Source organism: Acomys russatus, chromosome 7, assembly GCF_903995435.1.
Source record: "Acomys russatus chromosome 7, mAcoRus1.1, whole genome shotgun sequence".
Lineage (NCBI taxonomy): Eukaryota > Metazoa > Chordata > Mammalia > Rodentia > Muridae > Acomys > Acomys russatus.
In genome coordinates, this window is record NC_067143.1 from 52157205 (window position 1) to 52163304 (window position 6100).

The following is a 6100-nucleotide window of genomic DNA, read 5'->3' on the forward strand; positions in this document are numbered from 1 at the left end:
TTTGACTAAATAAAAACAAAATAGTAATAGGTGAAGCCATCAACACAATAGAAACATATCTAATTATTAACTAAATAAAAATACTGTAGAGTCAAAAAATTACTCACTGGGTTTTTGATGCCCTAAATTTAATTATTTGAAGCTGCTTCTAAGTGGAAGGCGTTCAGTCTTTTTTGAAATAAAACACTTATCTCCAGGGCTACTATTATAAGTGGGAACACAACATCCTTCCTTTAGTATGTCATAAAAACAGCTTCTTTTGTGTATCCCTGCAATTTAAGCATTCTACAGAGCGCTTATGGAACAGTCAAATGAAACTCTGAGAACAAGTAGAAAAAAAATAAAAGTCAAGTGTCACCATGCTCAAATTACATACTGCCGGGGCCAAGGAACTAGAGCACTTTCCAAGGGTTCCGCATCACTACACCCCCTTTCCGCCAATATGAGATTAGAGAGATAAAGGGAACAGACAAAAGGGCAGGTTTATAATAAATAAGTGACATGATGCAAGTCAGTGATTCATTAGGAAACAGCTCCTGAGCTACAGTGAGTCAGCTCCAGCTTTAAGGAGCAGAAATGTCCACCACTTACTTAATAAAGTGTAACAAAAACGTATTTTGAAAACTACAGGATGAAAAAGAAAAGAAAAGAAAAATATACGAAGGCAAGATGGCTCAGTGAGTAATGGTGTTTGTTGCCAAGCTGACAGGGTGAGTTCGCTGCCTGGGATTCACATGGTGGACAGCGAGAGCTGACTCACGACAATTGTCCTCTGACTTCCACACAGACGCTATGGCATGCTACTCTCTACTTCCACAAACAAATACACCTAATAAAAAGTTAAAAATTGTTTTCAAAATATAAGTGAAGGCTGGCTCTCTCTCTGCAAAGGGTACAAGCCAGAATCATTTCTAAAACTGCACCTGTGCCAGTGTGGCAGCCAGACCCCAGGAGGTGGCTGTGCACAAGGCTGAATTGAACAGAACAAATTGCTAAGTGGGTGTTTTGTCTGTATGTTTGTCTATCTGAGAGTGTCGGATCTCCCTGGACAGTCGTGAGCTGCCATGTGGGTGCTAGGAATTGAACCCGGGTCATCTGGAAGAACAGCCAGTGCTCTTAACCACTGTTCCACTGAGCCATCTCTCCAGCCTCACCACAGCCCTCATCTAAGTCAGCCTCAGCTGGCAGTTACTGCCTGTCTCCCAGGATGGAGGAGTTAAACTAGCTTAATATCCCAGGACTACTGTGCAAGTTGGAGACTGCAACTTCACTCCCAGGAGGGAAAATGCTGAAGCAGTCATGTCCCTGCATCCGAGACCCTCTGATAATAGGGAGCAGGGCGCAAGGAAGGCTGCACTGAGTCCCACCACTCATATTCAGAGGGCTAAAGACACCAAAACAGTGTTGTAAGGAAAACAACACTATGGTTCCACAGACCTTACCTGCTCCACCAAGCATTAGGTTCTCCATGTCACGTTATATTACTTAGAATAATGTCGGTCTTTTCTACAAAATAATGTGAAATTCTTAAGACAGATGCATCCACACAGACTCTAGCTCATTGTTACCTTGCCTAAAGCCACACTATGTTTCTACACCTGTAGCCAGACCTTGCTCTTGCTCTTTCTCAGTCCAGTATTCAAAGCAATCTCTTTTCCCTAAGGCCTCTAGTTTCCATGGTAACCAAAAGACATGTACGAAGGGGAAAAAAATAACATAGCAAGGCCAGCTACTGAATCTGAGCTATCCCTAGCCGACTTGCCGAGACCATATCCCCTTTCATCTTGAATACATGTAATAAATAAGCCACAATATTTGTGGTTGGTTTTAACTACTTAATACTTCAGTTTACAAGGGGAAGGGGGAGGACTGGCTCAACCTGTTTTAAAAGGCTTATTGCCAGTTTTTAGGGTCATTTTCTTTCATTGCTTCAGGTTTTTAAAGATCTCATGAAAACTATTTCCAAAATGACTTGTGAAGGTTTTAAAGAAAATATCAAATGCTCTAGACAAATAATATCACATTTTTGGACCACAGAGAACAGCTTAAATATAAGTAGGTAGTCCAAAGAACTACCTTGGCTTCCTCTGCCCTGACTGAGGCCAAACACTGAAGGAGTGGGCTTCTCTTGGGACAAAGCTTATAACAATAATTTGAATAGGTATTGCATGAGGCCAATTTATTACTTCCTGTAATGTAAGGGTCTATGTACTTAACCATAAGAAGTAAGCACCTGTTAGCCTTTTTCATGAACTCACTTCCTCTTGAGTTTCCTGTGGGGACAGTATGTGACATTTTGATGCTTCCCAAGGGTTCTCTTTTCTTTGGTAGTAATGTAGAGTGAATCCACCGCCTTGCGCATGGTTGCTAAGTACCCTACCACTCAGCTACATCCATGGCCCCTTTTTATTTTTTTAAGGAAACATCAAATTTAATGTAAAGAAAAAAAAAAAAACCTGGAAGTAACTACAAGAACAATGGGGCAAAGAACTCCTGAAGAGAGCAAGATGGTTACACTTCCAGAGGGCTGGAGAAAAGGAGCATGTCAGTTAGCTGGAGAGGTTGTAAGTTATTTGCAAACCAACTTCCTTGAGGGTGGAGGGATCGGTGGGTCATTTCTGACTATCAGAACGCATGCAAACTTCTCTTGGTGAGTGTCCTGTACATCTCAAGAGGTAAAGTCTCCACTTTCCCACACAGGATCCATCTTCTGTCTCAGCCAACTCTCAGCGGAGGGGCAACTAGAATAACACCGTCTCCCCGGACGAAGAGCATGGGGATGTTCCGTTTTGTTGATTTATGTATCTCTTCATATGTCTCTTCACCAATCTCTATCTTTGTCACAGCTTCTTCTACATCTCCCAGGACATTTAAATGTTGACCATAAGCATGTAATCTGCCTCGAAGCTCTCGGTCGTTTCTCATCTTCACACAAATTCACTTGTCCAAACTGAGCCCGATGAGATCCAGAGGCTCCTCTACAGTATTGGTAGTCTGTTGCTGATCTATGCCGTCCGCAGTGTTTCAAACGCTGTGCCCTTTCCACCTCTCTGGCCCCTTTTTATTTTAAGGCTACATCTCATCATGTTGCTCAAGCTGGCATTGAATTTGCAATCTTCCTGCTACAGGTAAAAATATAGCTAGGGTTGCAAACATTTTGCCCTGCCCAGCTTCTCTGGGGGCCGGGGGTGATGCTGCTGGGCATTCAAGAGCTTAGGGGAGTGTGGCCTTTTTGTCTCCAACTCTGCCTCTGATATGCCTTTCTCTGCTTTCTGTTTGTCGTGTCATTCCTGGTCCTTAATAGAATCTGCTGGAGTGTTGCCATATACCACTTGTTCCTTTTCTCATGCTGGCACAACTCCATTTTGCATAGGTTCCATCTTCCTGCCCACGGCTCTCTAGCTCCCTAGCCAAGAAGCAATCATGGTTAATCTAAGGCACTCACGTAGCCTCATGCACCTTGCCGCGGAGTCATTATGTGTGTGTATACGTTTGCCAAGGACTTCTGGAAAAAGTTTCTCAGGCTAATAAAAACCACACATCACTCGTGTCTGCCCTTGGAAATGTTTGGGCTTAGAAATGATGCCAGAACTGGCATAGCTACTTGCATCTATGGGGACAGAGGTAGCAGAGAGTTCTGAGCCACTCACTAACCTAACCCTGGAGTGGGCTCAATGCCAAACTTCATGTCTCTGGAAATATCGTGTACTCCTGTGGTTACAAGGCACTGGGGGTATGGTTCATTATTTGTTGCCAAGACAGTCTTAAAAAAAATTCTCACAGATGGCTGAGGAATTAATACAGATTATCGACTTTCCATCTAATTTGTAACAAACAAAATTGGTAGAGATAATTAACACTAGAACAAAACTGTTATCTAAAATTAAGCAAGTATCAGCTAAGCAACCTGACCTGAGAGTCTCAGCCAGTTGAGTTCCCTGGGAACCAGTCAGCTAGGAGTCTGGTCCATTCCCCTGGGGCCTCAAGGACTCATGGGAAAACAGTTTAAAGTGGGTCAGCAGGCAGATGTGGCTGATACGGACCTTTTGCTCTTTACTTTCTTGACTACAAAGTCTACATAATGCCAAAAGTGACGGTCATCTTTTGACTGTGAGGATGAGGACAACATGCCAGATAGATCCAAAAGATAAACGGAAACCCGGCTTCTCTTACCATTTACATGTGGCATGCCTTTCCAGAGACCTCTTGTGTGGCTTGGAAAAGAAAATGGGCCTCTTTTGGGTAGCCCACTTAGGTTTTGTTTTGTTTTGCAGCCGAATGCAGTTTTGAAGATAAACAGTTCTAGACTCACCAATAATTTTAACTAATGGATGGATAGAAAAAGTAAAAGTAAAACTCATGAGGTTGGAGAGACGGCTCATTTGGTAAGATGCTCATGACACAAGCATGTGCACCCTCTCTAGTGTCCATGTAAAAGCCAGGTGTGTGGTGTGCAACTGTAATCCCTGTGCTGCAAAGGTGGAGGCAGGAGGCTCCATGGAGCTTGCTGACCATCCATTCTAGCTAAACCAGTGAGCTCTGGATTCAGCAAGAGACTCAGCCTCAAAAAATAAAGTGGAGAATGGCTAAGGAAAGCACCTAATGTCAACCTCTGGCCTCCACATGCGCCTGTAGTCCCTCAATCCATGCACACACAAAAACACATACATACGAAAAGATAAACCTCTAAGTATATAATATAGATCTACTTATAATAATAATGTTTTTATATATGCATATAACTTCTTAAAATGTATAATTTTGTATATATGCATAACTTAATAACTTTACAAAGTTATAATCATGTAAATAATTTATTGGTTTACATAGACATTTTTAAATGATAAAATCAATAGGAAATTATAGCTTTTATTCTTTTTTTTTTAAAGATTTATTTATTTATTATCTATATAACATTCTGCTTGCACATCAGAAGAGAGCACCGGATATTGTTATAGATGGTTGTGAGCCACCATGCGGTTGCTGGGAATTGAACTCATGACCTTTGGAAGAGCAGTCAGTGCTCTTAACCTCTGAGCCATCTCTCCAGCCCCATAGCTTTTATTCTTTATCTTAACATCAATACAATTTTTTTTCTGTTAAAAAAAAGTAGGCATTTGTCCAAGATCTATCAGACTGAGGAACTATTAACATAAAATTATAGTCTCTGAATGAAAACTGGCTCAGACAGACTCAGGTTCTCTTTGTGTTCATGCACTGCCCTGTGCACACATTATATTAGAAGCTGGATCTCATATCTCATTAGAAAAGGAACCATTGTTAGGGCTAGAAAATTAACTTCCTGGATTTTTAAAGTTCAGAATGACAGCTAGGTTAGAATGTTCGAGGTGAAGAACACTAGTGAAGTCTGAGTGGAGTGAAGTAAGGAAGCTTATTTTTGAGTCAAACACATGAGACTTCTTGAACACGCTGACTAACCGCAAGGCTTTATTTCCTGGTGGTATTTAGAACTGTCATCGTATGAAGCTGGTAAGTAATCCCTGAAGTAGGAGGAGGTGCTTTAGTTTACTTATTACTGTGTTCCTAATGTGTAGAAGACTGTATGGCACAGAATTAGGTACACAGTGCAAAGTGCATGGCTACATAAATTGAGGTTTTTTGGAAAGAACTGAGAAAGATGATTGACAGGTGGTTAGAAAGAAAGGAAGAAAAAAGAAAGAAAGGAGAAGGGAGGGAGGTTGAGGGGGAAAAGAGAGAGAGAGAGAGAGAGAGAGAGAGAGAGAGAGAGAGGTGTAAAGTCCAGGAAGATGAATTAAACCAGTATGGAAGGAAGGCATTTGTTTTGTTTTTGTATTTTTTATCAGCTTGTTTTCCCTGTCTCCTTTTTCCAATAACGGAACTCTGAACTTCCTTGAGGAACGGCTCCTCTTTCACTTTCCACGTTATGTGAGTCTTGCAGCATGAGTCACACTCCATCACGGCAGGAGTAGTGAGCACAAATTTTATTTTCAGAAGCAGAGACAATGCTCCTTACTTGATAGCTGCTAGTTAGGATGGCATTTCCCGGAGATGTGTGTAGCTGTATGTGTCTTATTCCGAAAATTAAAGAGGGAAGAAAGGAAGAGTCCTCTCCATCCTC

At 41.6% G+C, this 6100-nt stretch overlaps 1 pseudogene; it reads right to left on the minus strand.

Moving 5' to 3' along the window:
- Positions 1 to 2715: 2715 nt before the first annotated feature.
- Positions 2716 to 3021, minus strand: LOC127191969 (U6 snRNA-associated Sm-like protein LSm3; annotated as a pseudogene).
- Positions 3022 to 6100: the final 3079 nt, after the last annotated feature.